Source organism: Schistocerca americana, chromosome 3, assembly GCF_021461395.2.
Source record: "Schistocerca americana isolate TAMUIC-IGC-003095 chromosome 3, iqSchAmer2.1, whole genome shotgun sequence".
NCBI classification, from domain to species: domain Eukaryota; kingdom Metazoa; phylum Arthropoda; class Insecta; order Orthoptera; family Acrididae; genus Schistocerca; species Schistocerca americana.
In genome coordinates this window covers 454,623,404-454,642,865 of record NC_060121.1, presented here as the reverse complement: position 1 = coordinate 454,642,865, position 19,462 = coordinate 454,623,404, and the positions used below count along the sequence as shown (strand labels likewise).

At 45.2% G+C, this 19,462-nt stretch overlaps 1 protein-coding gene and 1 pseudogene across 1 annotated transcript in view; one reads left to right on the top strand and one right to left on the bottom strand.

The window, feature by feature from the left end:
- The window catches only part of LOC124606148 (LIM domain only protein 3-like), a 1,120,741-nt gene that overhangs the window by 738,680 nt on the left and 362,599 nt on the right, over window positions 1–19,462 (top strand). The gene's annotated exons all lie outside the window — the stretch shown is intronic.
- Window positions 15,435–15,552, bottom strand: LOC124607999 (annotated as a pseudogene).

The following is a 19,462-nucleotide window of genomic DNA, read 5'->3' as shown; positions in this document are numbered from 1 at the left end:
TCCTGTGATGAGTACAACGAACTCTTAACAGCTACCTTACAAGTGCCTACCGAGTTCATAGTGGACATAATGATACCCATTCCAAAACCAAGTGATCGTCGTAGACCACAAGACTACCGGCCTTTGGCATTACTGAACCCAGATTACAAAATCGTTGTGCTTATCCTTGGTCCCCGCCTTTAAGCGGCAGTAAAGAACAGGATACATTTCGATCAATCGTGTCTAAGTGGAAGGAGCAACATGCACACGGCGCTAGCGGCATATAGGGATGTCATAGCAATGATCTCGGCATTCACGTTACTAGGAGCCCTTGTCGCAGAGGATTTCAACCAAGATTCCGACCGAGTGGACCATGTGTTTCTGCTCGCGATCGTGAAACATGTGGAAATCATCTTCATGTTCTTGGACACGATCTTACGGTTGATTCACGGTGCCCACTCGAGACTCTTGTGGATGGTGCTAGCTTGGAGCATATCACGCGGTCAGTGTGGCAAAGTTGCCCCACCCCCCTTTTCGGTCATCTTATTTGCAATCGCTCTTGAGCCTCCGACGGAGGCTTGTGAGTGTCCATCTACGGACCGCATCTTTCCGATGCTGCGCACACGCTGACAACGTTGTCCTTTGGTCAATTAGATTGCACATGAAAGGATGACAGCCAAAAAACAGTTGCAGGATAGAATTTTTTTTATTAAAATTCTTGACCAAGGTTTCGGTACATTAAATATACCTTCATCAGAAGTAAAACTTCTAAAATTACATCATGCACTGGAGAATAATAAAACAATTATGCCAAAAGGCATAACTGTTTTATTATTCTCCAGTGCATGATGTAATTTTAGAAGTTTTACTTCTGATGAAGGTATATTTAATGTACCGAAACCTTGGTCAAGAATTTTAATAAAAAAAATTCTATCCTGCAACTGTTTTTTGGCTGTCATCCTTTAATGTGAAGAATTTTAATAGTTGCTGCTGCAGCCATGTTTAAAATCTTGAGATTGCACATGTATTAAGATTGAATGATGTACTCTCCTACGTTTCGGTGTTGATTTGTACCTTCTGTTTCTTTACATTATGTTTTTTTTCACATGTAAATCGCAAAATACATAAATAAACAAATTAAATAAATACAAAAAGACCATTTCATCGCTTGAACAACATCCCCAGGAATGGAATGGAGGAGAAGTTGTGGCCAGGCCTCTGGCTGCGACACCTGCCCACCCTGCCTCCGTCAAACCACGACCTGACCGCTTAAAGAGATAGTATTAAAAAAACCAGAATAAAGAACGAGGGTACCGTCTTTGACTAGTATTCAAAACGTTCTCGGGCCCGGGTTCGAACCACGTCATCGCTTAAATTTTGAATAAAAATCATGAGCATTGGCGGCCGAAAACTTCCAGCTTAAGAGGTCACCTTCGTTTTGCCTACGGCCTTGTGAAAGAGGGAGGGTGAGCAGAGAGAGGTTCAGAGCGCTCTGTTGCTCTTGCGGTGCAAACAGCCCCTAAGGGCGGAGGAATCAGAAGTGATCAACGGCATGAAGACGCAGAAGGAAATGGAAACCACTGCATTAAAAATACGTAATGTGTATCTACACGACAAGAGGCCTGTAATTGAAAAAGGGCCATGATGACCACTCGGGAAAAGATTCCGGACTAGTCATCCATTCGGACTGCCAAGGAGGAGGTGACTATCAGAAAAACATTGAATAACCAACGAAAGGATACCGTTTATGAGTCTCGGCGTGGAATGCCAAAAGTTTGGTTCATGGTAGGCAGGCTAGAGAACCTGAAAAGGGAAATGCAAAGGCTCAATCTAGATATAGTGCAGGTCAGAGAAGTGAAATGAAATGGAAAGAAGACATGGATTTCTGATCAGAAAATATTATAACGGGAGAAGGATTCGTTATAATAAGACGGTAGGGCAGAGAGTGAGTTACAGTGAACAGTTCAGTGATAGAGTTGTTCTCATCAGAATCGACAGCAAACGAACACCGACAACGATAGTTCAGTTATACGTGCCAACGTCGCAAGCTGAAGATGAAGAAAGAGATAAAGTATAAGAGGGTATTGAAAGGGTAATTCGGTACGTAACGGGTGATGGAAATCTACTAGTCATGGGGGATTGGAATGCGATCGTAGGGGAAGGAGAGAGTTTCCGGCTTGGTACTACATATGAGAGAGAAGAAGGAATAATTGAGTTCTGCAATCAATTTTGGGTAGTAATAGCAAATACTGCGTTCAAAAAATCACAAGAGGAGGTAATATACTTGGAAAGGGCCGGGAGATACGGGTAGATTTCAGTTAGATTACATCATGATCAGGGAGAGATTCCAAGATCAGGTGTTGGATTGTAAGGCGTGCGATGAGAATATATGGACCCAGATCACAATTTAGTAGTGATGAAGAGAAGGCTGAAATTTAAGAGGCTTGTCAGATAGAATCAAAACACAAAGATATGGGATACGGAAATGCTACGAAATGAAGACATACGGTTGAAAATCTCTTAGGTTATGTATACTGCGACTAGGAAAACCCCAGCAGGCACGTCAGCTGAAGATAAATGGGCATCTCTGAAAAGGCCAGCCACCGATGTTGGAATGAAAAACGTAGGTATGAAGACGGTGACAGAGAAACAACCATGTGAGGTGTGGTACTTGCTGATATTAAGGAAAACATTGAGGGAAGGACCCACCAACGTAACTTTCTTGTCACACAACCTGTTTATTTAACAATATATGATGATAAATTTGTTTTCATTACAAATTAACAGATTTGTGAAATGAATAAGCTTTTACAATAGAAATCAAAACAAGAACAACATGACAATAATTACAAGGGCCCGGACCTGCAGCCCGCCAGTTATCGGGTGAAGCAGCGGTGTTTACTACCGCGCTGTACACAGTTTCTCTTATTAAATGCCCTTCTGCAACACATAAAAACATATAAGTAATATTGATGACAAGAGCGTTTCAATTAGTCCAATAGATGAAGTAAATTCTTTTTTTCTTTTAATTTGGAAACTGTATATTGCAAAGTTCGGGGTTCAGATGCGCACCTATGCTTAAAGGTTAAACAAATTTTGAAGCAATTATGACAATGATAAAGCTTGCTTAAGAGCGAGGAACGTTTACATTTCAATCAGCTACCAAGGTGCGACTGGATCCAAACCTGTCCCTTTCGACAATCTTATTTGACTAAAGCACTGGTGACAGTTGCCTGTCAATACGCCAAAAGTTAAATTGCTTTTCAGTTATGAAGGTCGTTCTGAAGGAACGTTTTAAAACATTTATTATGTGCACGTATTACAAGAGAACTCACTCGGTGGAACCACAAGATCGAGTTAAAAAATACACCAATAACGACCCGGTCTTCCAAAGTCAGGAACGCACAGCTTAGTACAACAGCTAGTTCAGATTATCTCAAATACAATTACCATCAAGCAACTGAACCGGTTAACATCTGAATCTAACCACAAGACCCCTATTTGTTTAACGGCAACCTGTGCCTTGGTGCAACTGTCCCGACAATTTCCGACCAGGACCTATTTCATTAAAACATTAATGATCGAGTATAAACTAGAAAGGAAGGGCAATGTAATATCAAAACAAATGTTCAAACAACAACTAGTGTTTAGTCGGGTACAAACCAGAAAACAATTAGGAGGTCGCGTAGACAATGATGCCACCCACCACGAGGATTACAGAATGTTACTCCCCTTTATCAGCAAGCAGCTCCATGGATTCACGGTGGGTCGCGGTGATTACTGAGTGGTGCCGATGACAGCCAGGCAGCCAGCTAGAAGGAGGCAGCCAGGCCATGAGCGGACAAAACTGATAGGCAGAGCTTAGGTTTGGAGTTTAAAGAGGAGACCAAGATGCTATACGTGGTCATAGGCATTATGGAGGTCGAGGGAAACAAAAATAGTGGAGTGACAGGTGTTAACTTGGCAGGAGAGAAGATTGACAAGGTTAAGGAGGAGGAGTGTTCGAAGCCACACTGGGTAAGGGGGAGGAAGTGGTGTTGATTAAGGTGGTGATGGGATATGACAGGAGAGGATGGAATTGAAGACCTTACTGAAGGCGGTAGTGAGGCAGCTGGGATGATAGGAAGAGTCGACAGAAAGAGATTTGTTGGGTTTGAGGAATAAGGGAATGCAGGAAGTCTTCCACAGGTCGGGGTAGAAGCCGATAAAGAGGATGACGTATAAATTGCCAAGGACGGTCAGGTAGGAGAAGGGGCATTCTCTGAGGTGGCGGTAGGTGACACAGTCATGACCAGATGCCATGTTGCATTTTGAGTGGATAAGTTTAATGTCATGTGCTGTGATTGGAGTGTTTATGTCGGAGGAGGACCACTGCCCCAAGTACTGGAGATGGAGCAAGTGGAGTGACCAAGGTATCTGCACATTCCATGATGGTGGGGAAAGGGGAATAGTCAAACTGGGGATCAAAAGGTATGGAGAAGACCTCAGAAAGGTGGGATGCGAAGTGGTTAGCCTTACTGATGTTGTTGGGAAAGGGGTGGTTCTTATGGAGAACGGGGTAATGGGGTTAGGAATGGGAACCAGTAAGGTGATGGAAGGCTGACCAGTACTTGGAGAAGTTTATAGGGAGAGTGGCGTTGAGTTGTTTACAGGTCTGGCGAGGGAGAGTGGGATGGTGGGGGTGGATAGTTTTAATTAGAACACGGGCCTCCACAGCATCAGTAATGGCCTTCTGTGGGAAGGACGATGCATGGATGATGTCATCAGGCTGGTGATAGGTAAGAGGGTGACTTTCGACCTGGGTGGCGATGAATTCCTAGTAGGCATCCCAGTTGGTGCGATGGTAGCTGTGGACTACCTTGGAAGAGGGTGCAGGGCAGGGAGCCAGAGGTGGGAGGGCAGCAGACATTATGGTGAGGAGGAACCCTGTGGGGTCAAGGATGTCAATGGCGATACACCCAAGGAGGTTGGCAGAGGCAATGACAACAATGGGGGTAGTGTTGCTTTTGGGACAGGTGTGCTGGGGAAAGGTCACCTTGGATCGTGAGGAGGAACTGATGCTGCCACCAAAGAGTGGCAGAGGAGTGGCTATGGATGTTGATGTCGGCGACAATCACATTCGTGGAAAAGGTGCGGTCAACATGGGAGATAAAGCCATAGGGGATAGGAGCAGAGTGGGGCACATAGATCGTGACACAAGTAACGGTGAGGGAGGGAAAGAAGACACTGACGACAAGGTGTTCAGTGGGGTCATTGAGGAGGGGTTGTGGACAGACGACGATGTGCTTAAGGTGGCCGATGGCAATTCTACCCTGAACTCAGGGACCAGGAGCATCAGTTTGGTGGAGGATATAGGGAGAGGTGTGGATAGTATAGTGGGGTTGGAGAAAGATTTTGTTCAGGAGGAAGGTGTCGAACCAGTGGTGGGAGAGGGTGTTCATGAATAGGTGTTTCTTGGCGGGAAAGAGTGGATGTTCTGGAAGAGGATGCAACACTCGTGCTGCACTGTGATGAGAAGAGCGGGGGGTGAAAAGAGGGGAGGAAAGAGGTTTAAACTAGGGTGTCAAGGCAGCTAAAGGTGACGTGGGCTTGGTTGTGGGAGTAAGTGGTGAAGGCGTTAAGGTGCAAGATGGAGCAGGTGGCGAGGGAGATCTGCTGGAGGGTGTGGGGGCTTTGGAAAAGGTGAATGTTTCGGAGGGCTATGGTGAGGAAACGGATGATGTCTTCAGCCGTGTGGAGTGGACAGAGGGAATTGTTGGGTGGATGGGGAGATCAGTGGGACAGACAGGGACAGTCAGCTTTTGGTGGCAGGAGGGGGTTGAGGGGTTGAGCTCTACACTTGCAGGAGTAGGTGAGATCGTGTTACAGGAAGGAGCGGTGGTGAGCTTGGGGAAGTTTTTGAGAAAATGGGAGTCCTTCCAATAGGGACAGGTTATTGCAATTGGATATTAAATGATCATTATACATGAAGCAGCACTGGCAGTGGTAGGATTGGGGAGGAAATTCAGAGGATTCAATAGGGTGGCAGCAGTGGACAATCAGGTCGCCGTAGGTGAGGAGGTGGTCGATGGACTGGCGGACTCTGAAAAGACCCACATGAGTGAACTTTGAATTTACTTTCAAATTTCTCTTTCAAGAATTTACTTCATTTAATGGTGATTCATCAAGAACATTGACACATTTAATAACACTAGGTGAGCGTGGAAGTATTTGCCAGGAAGTAACTGATGGAAAATTACCTTTAACAAATGTGAATTTATTCCTAAAAGCTTTTTCAAAACATTTAAAATTGTAAGCAGAAAGGCACCCTCGAAATATCAAGTTACAGTTTTATTTAGATGCAAAGAACAATATTAATAGTAGGAGCCTTCGGGCTGAGAAGCTTGCCTGCTCCCTTTCAACACGGCCATAGTCATGACTGCTCACAACAACCTCTGAAGGAGTACACTGGTGCAAATCTGCAACACACCAGACTGCTTTAAACAAAAAATTTTTAACAACTCACACAAACATGTAAACTATGCACCCCGTAAGAGGAATGGAAATGGTACAATCCTCAAATTATTTGCCACCGAAAGTGCAATTTATTTTTTATTTTTTATTTTTTTAAGGACTCTTACGATGGAAGGGTGGCAAGCTTATAACCTAAAATAACTATTTAAATAAAACCCATAAAATGCAGACTTACATAAAATGTACAACATGCTCTACATTACACATATACCACCTCGCAAGATAATAAGCAAAATAGAAACATTTTTCAAGAATTCGGCCTTAACCAATAAATTCGTCAACACCGAATCCGACAAACATGACAGAGGCAGCTATTAACTTATGGCAGACCGATAGACAGACAGACCGACACTAACTGCCTAACAAATGTGGACGAGAGACAAACGAGCAAGCTGGAGACGAGAGACTGACCAACAACACAAGTAGAATTTAACAAGTAACTGAAACAACATATCACTAATCACTCAGCTTCTAACAACTGCGATTTCTGGCGAAAACCTGGCGCAGCACCCCCAAAACGCTCTCCCGAACCGTCCGCTGCCAGCCGCTTCAACGGAAGCAGGGAGGCGTGCCGATCTCACGTCTCACGGCGTCGCAGCTCGCTCCGGCCAGACCGATGTCGTGGGTTGACCCCTGTTGCTCTCTTGTCGGCCGCGAAGCCACTACGCCTCGCCATACGGCCCGGCCACTGGACTCACGTGGCGACTTCACATGCGCTGACGCTCCAGGCGGACAAGTCATCTTGTGTCCCAGTGCGCGACCGACCAACCGATCGATCCAACCGCCAATGCCCATTGCCTCAGCAAACTCGAGCAGACTGGCGGCCTAACACATACTAGCACTCCGGACGACCGACAGACACTAACCGCTTCACCAATGCGGACTAGAGACAGACCCAGACTAACTTGGCTGACCAACTGACCACACTTTCCCAGACTGACAGACTGCCCAGGCTGACCAAATGCCTTCGACTGACTGACCGACAGACTGACCCCCTGCCGAGCTCATAGTGCCCCTTAAATGCACGTGAACAGGCAACTTTCCCCCTTCACACCAGAGTAAGACACCAAAGCTGGGATTGCCACAGCGGCGCCACCGCCAGAAACGGAAGGCGACTGCTTTACACTACGCGTTGCAGCTTGCTCTTCAAAACAGCAATTTTTTACTAAGGCTCAATGAGATAAGGGGGGACCAGAGGCTTTGTGGATATGGCAGGCAGAGCAGATTTCCAGGTCAGGGTGTCAGTTCAACCAGTACCTCATCCTCAGTGGTCACCAAGCTGAGCTTTGTGATCAAGGCAGTGTAGGTTGGGGGGTGACGAGGAGGCTGGGGCTGATAAGGAGAGGAAGAGGAAAAGAAGCGTGTCAGGGAGGCTTGGAGGCCAAACATGATGCATGGGAGTTTACAGTGGAGGTCTGAATAAAAGTAGGGATAGGGGGACTTTATGAGGACAGAGTCCCTGCGGGGAATCAGTTGGGAGATGGGAGCAACAGGGAGATAGTTACATATCTACACACTCAGGGTACAGGCATCAACTAACTTGGGGTCTGGAGTTGACAGGACAATGGTGTGTGGAGGGTAGGGGCTGGGGTATGGCTGACAGGAGGAGAGGTGGTATTCATGCAGGTGGTGGCGCTAGGGAGAGGGAGCAGTGACTTTTTGTGGAAAGTGGCGGGAGCAGAGTCGGCATTGGTGGGCTTCTGGGTTTTTTTTTTTTTTTTGGAGAGGGCAAGCTGGGAGGAGGGAAGAGGGACAGGGGGGAGAGGGAGATGGCAGGCGGCAGATCCTGTAGCTGCAGTGAAAGTGCTGGGAGGTGTGGTCGGTTCTGTGGTGGCAATGGTGGCCTGGCTTGACATGATGCATGTGGGGGAGGTAGATCATGAAGTGATGGGGGAGGGAGAGGGGGGGAATGCAACGACCTATATGTTTCAAGTCTTATGCGTCTCCCCCTATCTGCCCTCGCCCTTTGATACAATATTCGTTTGCGTCTGGCATCTTGTTTGAGTCTCGTGAGTTCGCTGGTCCATGGTACTGGTGAGCGTGGATATTACTGCTCGTACCATCGAACCTTGCTTATGTTGTTATAGGTCCTTCCGTGTTCATTACATGTAACTGTCAGCGATTATGCGTCCTCTGCCACTGTTCCTTCTGAATTCCAGAGGGTCCATCTGGAATTAATGTCAGCACTTATCACTAATTTTTTTGCCTATGGCATACGTTACTCGGTCTCTGATGAGGCCTGGGGCGACTGTATTTGATGGCTGTATTGGGCGTAAATGGATGTAATAGCTCATGTGACGTTCCCATTGGTTATCTCTATGGTAACTAAGCGTTCATTGCATAACTGTGTTACCTTATAAGTTCTATTTAAAATTACCATTGCAGCTTTACAGTCATTGCTGTATCTTATTGTGGTAGCATGTTTTGGTAGACATATTACTTGCCCATTTCTAAGGTTCTTGTAAGCACATGATGTCTATCTGCAAGTCTTGAGCTATTGTCTATATTTTCTGTCTGTTTTACGCGTACAAATCATTTACTATCTGTATGTGAGTAATTGAAATATGTTCGTCAGTGTGCTCTTACATGATCTATACATATTTTGTCCGCGTCGAATGATTCTGACCTGCGCAGGCAGACCTGGGGTATGAGGTCGAGCGGCGGCTCTGCTGCTGTAGGAATATTTTCTGTCCTTAGAATGATTCTATCTGTCTGCTCAAGTTACTGGAAAACTAAGAGAATCTCCCTTCCGATGGCACAATCTAAGTACCATCCGCTGCACTGTCTGTAGTATCTCTTTTTTTCTCTAGCCTACTTAAAAGTAAGTTAAATTCTAAATTATCATAATTAGGTGTAGTTGGCTTGCTGTTGGTGTGGGTTTCTGTTGCGGTTTCTGAGGTGGTCCAGGAAGTGAGAGTGGAAGTGGGGGAGGGGGAGATGCAAATGACAGTGAAGGTGGGAAGAAGGCTCATGACGGGCGGACGGCGACGGGCGAACAGCAGGCAGCGGCTGCACCGGACGACGGCAGCGCCGGGCAGCGGCCAGTTCCGGACGGCGCCAGGCAGGCAGGCAGCCAGCCAGACGAACGGACGGACGGACGGGCGACAACACCGGCAGGCGGCAAAGAGCTTCTGAGGACACAACCCACAGATACCAACTCTTCCTCATAGATATTATCAACGGGGTCGCAAGAGGGGTAGTCAAATGGCTCTGAGCACTATGGGACTCAACTGCTGTGGTCATCAGTCCCCTAGAACTTAGAACTACTTAAACCTAACTAACCTAAGGACATCTCACACATCCATGCCCGAGGCAGGATTCGAGCCTGCGGCCGTAGCAGCAGCGCGGCTCCGGACTGGAGCGCCTAGAACCGCACGACCACTGCGGCCGGCGAGGGGTAGTCCATACTACCCTTGAGCTGGTGGCGCCAGATAGAACATTCTACTAACTTAATGGCGCCACGGCTCAGCATGGGTAACAGAAGACACACCAGGTGATCAAAAAGTCAGTATAAATTTGAAAACTGAATAAATCACGGACTAATGTAGATAGAGAGGTAACAATTGACACACATGCTTGGAATGTTCACAAAATGTTCGACAGATGGCGCTGGACGGCAAAACGTCAGTGACTGCGCATGACAATCGTGTATAAAAGGAGCTGTAATGAGAGAGAGAATCAGATGAGCCAGCAGTTGCAGCATGTTGACGTTACCTGAGAAGGCGCTTTTAGTGAAGCTGTATCATCAGAATAGGGAATGTGCTAGTTCAGCGTTACGATCCTATCGCCATAAGCAGGGGTTTCGAACGGGTAAAGGTCCGTTGACAAATGCAGCTGTGGCGAGAATGATTTCGAAGTTCGAAGCCACGGCTTGTTTAGACGATGGACCCCGTAGTGGCCGTCCGAGCACAGGGCGTAATGCTGCTGAGACAGTTCAGGAAGAAATGGAGACTGTAGGGGGTTCGCCTATGCACGGGGAAGTCAGCGCTCGTGCAGTCACACGTCGCACCGGCATTCCATACACTACTGTTTGGTTGGCACTGAGGCGTTCCCTCCGATGCTATCCGTACAAAATCCATCGGCATCATGAACTGTTACCTGGCGATTTAGTGAAGCGGAGGGCATTTGCGGTGTGGGCGTTTCAAAAGATGGCGGAAGACGACGATTGGTTGAGTAACGTGTTGTGGACCGACGAAGCTCATTTCACGCTCCGAGGGTCTGTCAACGCCCACAACTGCAGAATTTTGGCTACCGAAAACCCTAGAACTGTCGTGGAAACTCCATGCACGACGAGAAAGTCACGGTATGGGTTGGATTTATCACATCTACCGTCATCCGGCCTTTTGTCTTCGAGGAAATGCGTGATTCTGGTTTTGTAACTGCTACCGTGACGGGTGAGAGGTAGGCCGATATGTTACAGAATCGCATCATCCCCAGCCTGGCTGATAAACACCTGCTGGAACGTACGATGTTCATGCAGGATGGCGCTCCACCCAATATTGCTAGACGCGTGAAAGATCTCTTGCGCGCGTCGTTTGGTGATGGTCGTGTGCTCAGCCACCACTTATGTCATGCTTGACCTCCCAGGTCCCCAGACCTCAGTCCGTGCGATTATTGGCTTTGGAGTTACCTGAAGTCGCAAGTGTATCGTGATCGACCGACATCTCTAGGGATGCTGAAGGACAACATCCGACGCCAATGCCTCACCATAAATCCGGACATGCTTTACAATGCTGTTCACAACATTATTCCTCGGCTGCAGCTATTGTTGAGGAATGATGGTGGACATATTGAGCATTTCCTGTAAAGAACATCATCTTTGTTTTGTCTTACTTTGTTATACAAATTATTGCTATTCTGATCAGATGAAGCGCCATCTGTCGAACATTTTTTGAACTTTTGAATTTTTTTGGTTCTAATAAAACTCCATGTCATTCCAAGCATGTCTGTCAATTTGTACCTCTCTATCTACATTATTCCGTCATTTATTCAGTTTTCAAATTTATACTGACTTTTTTATCACCCGGTTCTTAATTTAATTGATGAAAGAAGGCAGTACAAAAATGTTCAAGGAAATTCAGGAATAAAAAAATACAAGTCGCTGAGGAATGAAATAAATAGAATGTTCAGGATTGCTAAGAAGCAATGGCTGCATGAAAAATGTCATAAAATCGAAAAAGAAAGACTGTAGGAAGCAATGACTCAGCAAATAGAAAAATCAAAACAACCTTCGTTGAAATTAAAAGCAAGAGTTCACGGTAAATGATAACAGCCAAACAGTTGCAAGATAAAGATTTATTGACATCCTTGACCACGATTTCGGTGTATCTAAATATACCTTCATCAGGAGCAAAAATATACCTGAACAGGAAGACACCTGCATTAGCAAAAAGCTTGGCAACCTAACTGAGATTGAAGAACGAAACAAAAGCTTATAGCTTTAAGTAACCATGAAAATTACCAAAGTATTACAAACACAAAAACTTTTAGTCACTTACTAAAATCACATCCTGCAGAGGAGATGCATAAAACAATCGTGCTAATGGCGGCACCAGTGGTTAAAATTAAAATATCACCTCCATCTGTACAGCATAATTACGAAGATATCGTCGATGCGAACGCAGCATATTATCAGTACTATCAGAACTAGCGTGAAGAGGGTGTGGAAGCACTAGAGCGGATAGTTTCACCGAGAGAGAGCATGCTAATTCACAGGCTAAGTACTGACAGTATGCTGCGTTAGCATCAACCATCTCTTCATAATTATGCTACACAGATGGAGGTGATATTTTAATTTTAACTACTGGTGCCACCTTTGGCACGATTGGTTTATGCATCTCCACTGCAGGATGTGATTTAGTAAGTGACTAGAACTTTTTGAGCTTGTAATACTTTAGTTATATTCATGGTTACTTAAAGCTATAAGCGTTTGTATTTTCTTCTATCTCATTTATATTGCTAAGTTTTTTGCTAGTGAAGATGTCTTCCTGTTCAGGTGTATTTTTGCTTCTGATGAAAGTATATTTAGATATACCGAATCCGTGGTCAAGGATTTCAATAAATCTTTATCTTGCAACTGTTTGGCTATTATCAATTACCGTGAAGATTTTTAACAGTTGCTGCTTCAGCCATGTTTAAAATTTTCAAAAAACCAAGAGTGGTAATTTTAAGAGTGCAGTGGGAATTCTACTGTCAAATGCAGAGGAGAGGGCAGATAGATGGAAAAAGTACATTGAAGGCCTCTATGAGGAGAACATTTGTCTGACGTGATACAAGTTGAAACAAGAGTCGATATAGAAGAGATTGGGTATCCATTAGAAACAGGATTTAAGAGAGCATTGGAGGACTTAAGTTCAAATAAGAAAGAAGGAACAGATAACATGCAGTGTAATTTCTAAAGTCAATGGGAGAAGTGACAAATAAAGGACTAGAATGTATGAGTCTGTCGATATTCTATCTCGTTTTACGCAACAATATCACCCAGACAATTCCAATGACTGCAAGAATCAGTAAGTGCTATAGTTGTCGCACAGTCAGCTTAACAACTCATGCATCAAAGTTGCTGACAAGAATAATACACAGAAGAATGGAAAAGAAGATTTAAGATGTGTTAGATGACGATCAGTAATGGCACCGGAGAAACAGGTCTGCCGTCGCGGTCGATAATGAAAGCAAGACTAAAGAAAAGTCGTGACTTTTCATAGGTTTTGTCGACGTGGAAAAGACGTTCGACGATGTCAAATGGTGCAAAATGTTCAAAATCCTGAGGAAAGTGCGGGTAAACCACAGGGGGAGAAGGCTAATATACAACGTGTACAACAACCTTCAGGGAATAATAAGAGTGGAAGGCCAAGACCGAAGTGTTCAGTTTTTCGTACCTGTTGTTCAGTCAATACATCGAAGAAGCAATGATGGATGTAAAAGAAATGTTGAAGAATGGAATTAAAATTCAAGGTGAATGGACATCAATTGTAAGATTCGCTGGTGATACTGCTATCCTCAGCTAAAGTGAAGAAGATTTACAGGAAATGCTGAATGGAATGAACAGTCTAACGGGTATAAAATATGGATTGAGAGTTAATCGAAGAAACACAAAAGTAATGAGAAGCAGCAGAAACGAGAACGGTGGAAACTTAACTTCAGGATTGATGGTCACGAAGCAGATGAAGTTAAGGAATTTTGCTACCTAGGCACCAAAATTACTCATGATGGATGGAGAAAGGTGGACATCAAAAGCAGATTATCACTAGTAAAAATGGTATTCCCGACCAATAGAAGTATCAAACATAGTTGTTACTTTGAAGCAGAAATTTCTGAAGATGTAAGTTTGGGGCCCAGCACTGTATGGTAGTGAAATATGAACTGTGGGGAAACAGAAAAAGAAGAGGACCGGAGCATTTGAGATGTGGTGCTACAGACTAATGTTGAAAATCATATGGACTAATGAAGTAAGAAATTAGCAGGTTCTGCGCAGAATTGAAGAGGAATGAAATGTATGGAAAACACTGACAAGAAGAAGGGACAGGATGATAGGACACCTGTTAAGACATCAGGGAATAACTTCCATGGTACAAGAGGGAGCTGTAGAGGATAATTACTGTAGAGGCCGACAGGGATTGAATTACATCTAGCAAATGATTGAGTACATAGGTTGCAAGTGGTACTCTGAGATGAATAGGGTGGCACAGGAGAGGTATTCGTGGCGGGGCGCACCAAACCAGTCAGAAGACTGATGTTAGGTTTGTTTATAAATAACTTTTTTGCTATCAGTCCCGATTTTCTTTTATTCGTACTGTATATACGCGTTTCGGGAATGATTCCCTTTTTCAAGTGTGTTTTGTCTTTGTACCATGCCATTTTTACGAAATTCTTGCAATGTGCATGATTCTGCTTTCTTTTGTTGAATCTTTCTGCATGGTAATACTGGCAGACACGTCAAATACTCGTGTGCGCACCGCACCGATGAGACAGGTGGTGATTCTCGACACAATGATGTGTCAAACACAATATGCAGGTGATGTATTGGAGGGTTTCCACTGTGTTGTTTTCATTAGAAGATCGAAAACCATATGAGTGGTAGCTCCGTGACGGTGCTTTGTTTCCGCACGCAGGGGTAACAGCGAGGAAGAACACTCAGGAATTCTGCTAGAGTGCCCATCGGCTGTCAAGCGCGTTGTGAGTTGGGACAGAGCGGCATGCAGAGTCCCAAAAATGAAAGGGGAATGACAGCTCACTGTTTTTTCTAACCTCAGAGTTTCAGTCAGTGCAGAGCGAGCATTGCGTCCTTTCCACATTTGTAACGGATGCTACAGTTTGTAAGTGCCTTTAAGTTAGGTCACTTTCTCGCTTTTTAAGGGTAAAATGCATTACCAATTCTGCACTTCATCTCCAAATAACAGCATCACTCATATTTACTCCTCAGTGTCAATGTTCCTATATTAGTTGCAAACCAGACACAGTATTTCCGATTTAATAATCTGATTGATATTCTCAGATTCACTGTCTAATATGCACTCGTATTGTCTAAACTATACTCACATTGTATTTCAATTAATTATCGCCATTGTGCTTAAAGAAATGAGTTCGACATATGAAAACTGAACACACTGCTTACGTCCTGCATGAATAAATAAGACTAGTGCTATCTGGGATCTTGGAAAGTAATGTATCTACCCACAGTGGAAAATGCTCCTCTGATTTCAGTCCTGTATACTGATTAGCAGCTGGGCTTAAATATATAGCACTCCGTCGTCAGTCCACAAGTAGCCCATCGGGACCATCCGATCGCCGTGTCATCCTCAGCTGAGGATGCAGATAGAAGGGGCAGGTGGTTAGCACACCATTCTCCCGGTCGTTATGATGGTTTTCTTTGACCGGAGCCGCTACTGTTCGGTCGAGTAGCTCCTCAGTTGGCATCACGAGGCTGAGTGCACCCCGAAAAATGGCAACAGCTCATGGCAGCCAGGATGGTCACCCATCCAAGTGCCAGTTACGCCCGACAGCGCTTAACTTCGGTGATCTGACGGGAACCGGTGTATCCACTGAGGCAAGGCCGTTGCCTCTTAAATATATAAGCAACCAAAATTAAATGTTCCGTTAAGCATAAGAATTTAGTTACCGCTGTCACTGATTTCTTTTGACGCAAAATGAGGACATCGCAGATATTCACATGCGCTTGCAGAGTGTCTACGGAGACGTGGCAACAAACAAAAGCGCGGTGAGTCGTTGGGTTGGCGTCTGTCATCCCCGCAACCATTGTCGCGAAAACCTGTCCGATCTACCGCGTGCCGGTCGGCTGCAAACTACTGTGACTTCTGTGATGTTGGAATGTGTGGACACACTCATTCGAGGTGATCGACAGATCACATTCAAATACCTCGCTGCACAGCTGGCCTCACACTAGTCTACACGCCTGACAGAAGCTCACAAGACTTTATTAGACTGCTCTTTCTCATCCACCCTACAGCCCGTATTTCGCACGTTCCGGCTTCCATCTGTTTGGTCCGATGGAGGGTGCATTCCTCGGGAAGCAGTACGTGGATGGTGGGGAGGTCATTGATGCATCAAGACGTTGACTCTGACACCGAGCAGCAGAGTGGTTGCAAGAGGACATACAGGCACTTCCAGTAAGGTGTCGTAAGGCCGTTGCATTGGCCGAAGATTTTGTTGAGATCCACATCGGTTCGGAGCGTACTGCGGGCTGTGCCAGTGTGAATTTAGCAGTGCAAAAGGGGGCGATGGTACTTACAGTGGAGCAGCGGGTGTTCGTTGTGGAAAGTTACGTGACAAAAAAGTCGTGGAACGGTGTGGTCAGTTGTTTCCTGAGCCGTTTAATGGTTGTCAGGTAAGAGTGCCATGCAACGCGTAGTTCGAAAATAACGTCAGACACTACCTGTTTTGAAGAAGTAAAAAAACTTTCCGAAACATGCCTGCAAATCAGAAAATAAGACTGCAGTTCACCATAAAATGCTTCAGAGTCCTACCAAATCAACTCGACGCCTGTGGCAAGAAACAGGTATATGACGTCGATCGTGTAGACGAATACTCCACCTGGACCTGCAATCTGGTCGAGGCCCTCTTTACCCTATCTGTCAATGTGCCATTACTTCGTATGGGGAGCCCTCAAGTCTAAGGTGCATCGCAACAGCCCTCATAGTCTTCGAGAACTGCAGCAGAACATTTCGGATGAGACTGCAGCAATTCCAGCAGTCCAGCTTCCATCCGGCTTCAGCAGTTTGCTGACAGGGGCCCAGAAGTATCAAGAGATGATGGTGGTCATTTTCAACATCCGCTGTAGTAAAGTCAACAGTGTACTTCTTTTTCTCTGTTGTATTTATTTGTACACTGCAACTTCGTTCTCCGCGCCTCTTTTATTTGCCCAACCCTGCAGTTCATGAATGTGGACGGCCAGTGAGCACGCGAATACCGCGTGGCTGCTAATCGAATACGGACTCACTCGTCAATGGCTGAGGTACCATTTCGACTAACCTAAATGCGAATGTTATCGGTGCAACCAAAACAGTGCGTTGTGTACCTCAAAGCAGATACCGGGTATTGTTATAAAATACATACAGTATACCCTTTAGCTTCTCCCACCAGGCGAATATTTTCACATCAGAAAAAAAGGCCTCTACGCGCGGTCTACGTACAGAAGTAAATAGATATGTGAGTGCCGTATCTCTCACAATGAAGCATTAGCTAAGCATTAGTGACTCAGATTCGGCAAAACAGACGAGCCTACTCAGATGTTCGAAAGTGCCGCTGCGCGACTCTCAATTTTTCGGGATACCCCTATAAACTTTACGCGCTTTGATGACAATGAAACAGCAGATGAAGAAGAAAGCCACCGTTGTGCTAATTAAATGCAGACCCGTCACAGTTCAGCGTGCCCTCTGGCAGGCGTTCGATGGGGGAGCGCCGTAAAGCTGGCTAATGGGAGGTGCGGCTTACGGTCGCGTCGTTAACGCCCGCCGCCGATACTGCCGGAGAAACAAAAAACCCACATATTCCGAAAAAGGCAGAGAGCCAGCCGCCCGCGCGCTGGTGCTGGGCGTATTGATGACGTCGGGCCGCGACGATAGGCGGCAGGCGTAAAAACTGGCGCGCGTAAATCATGACGCATGTGCAATAAACAGTGGCGTGCCACATGTGTGTTTTGGCTCGGTGGTCCGGTGTATCGAGCGCCAGAGGCGGACGCCTGTCAAACGCAGCTCACACGGCCGTAGTCGGCGCGGGACCCATGGTGGTGCAGGGCTTATGTCGCGGCGTTTCATTCAGATGCAAGGAGCGCGGTTAAGAATTATGTGCGCGCGTTGTTTGATACGGTTCCAAGTGCCCTTCTCACGTTACTACTACGCAGAATCCATCACTTTTTTTCACAGATTATGAAATCGACAGTTCAACAAATCTCGCAAATGCAACTCATACAGTGGAAGCGATTGCCATCATTTCAAAATTACATCGACTTAACAGCTTCATGCGGTGTTTCTGGGGCACGTGGTTCTTCATTGTATCGTCAGCGAAAAAAAGGGCCGAAAAGCCTGACCGTCAGTATGCTTCAACAGAACCTACTTACTGCCTTTTGAAAGCCACAATAACTTTCGTTTTGACGGTTTTGCTCGACACTCCATACGAGAAAACAGTGTAGCCAACGAAGTCATTACCTGCAGAAAATCCTCTAAAGCATTTTGTGTACTTCATTCACCATTTACTGATTTGGTCACATAATTCTTACTTCTATTGTCTTTCAGATGCGTTCTTTATGTTCACGATTGACCCTAGGAACATTTTTTTATAGTATATCTTCATGTAGTCTGTCACTTCCCGGCGCTGAAACTGATTCAACTCTCGGTGTTTCAACGTCAGTGATCGTAAGAGGCCTTCATTCACAGCTGATCTTTGAACGCTCCAGTAGTTGGAAGCGCTTTGATTATCAGTTCGGTAAAAACTTCGCTGGTTATGATTCTTACAAGTTTATTCTTCACGTTGAACAAATTTTACACTTGGCTGGCGCTGCCTATTTCGAGCAACAGAGCAAAATGTTTCAGTGAAATTCCCATTATCTAAATCGGAATGTTGGATAAGAAACTGAACCTAATTTCATTCGTATACAGTTGGTACTATTAACAACTGCTACAACTCTCTCAATTTTGAGATGCCGGAACAAATAACTAAATGATCAGAAGAATAAGGCGGACGAGAGAATTATAGATCGGGGGCATTAAATCATGCTGTCAGCTGCGGAGTTGACTTTGGTGTCAGTTTTGTCTACCATTGCCAATGTTTCGATCATAGTTTCCATCCCCCTCTTTCCACGACCAATGCAGGGCTCCTTCCCTGTCAAATAAATCTGTTATATCATAAATCGCCATTTCATATCTTGAAAGTATGTCATAGAACCCAAATCTTAGTGTTCATTGCCAGTACAACTACAGAGCTAGTATCTCTTATTCGGTAGTTACTCCAAAAACCCCATGTCAGCTGTCTGATATATCCTCGCTTCAAGTTCGTAAATTTCTTTGCACCTCTCACGTCGGCAATCTGAAAGACACATATGCTGGGCTGGCGCAGATCGTGCACATAGTCGTACGTGTACAGCCGACGGTGAGGCGTTGAACAACTTTGAATCTATATCAGGAACCGATGTGCACAGCGACTCTAATTTAATTAACGGACGTGAGGAAAACAGCAGTGGTTTTTTGTTGTTCTTGCATATATAAATTTCAGCTATAAATAGCCATGTTCAGTAAATTCGACATTCGAATTACCATCCAACCAACTCGCATCAGTACATGCCACCATATGACTTTACTGCTGTATAGGCAGAAGGAAACTCGGGAACCGATAAAAGAAACGTATAATAAGGACAACAGAAGACATCTGTAAAGGGCAGAGCACATGATGCATCACTTACAAAATATTGTATCCCATGAAATTTGATCACATGTCCTCAGAACTGCGATGAAACTTA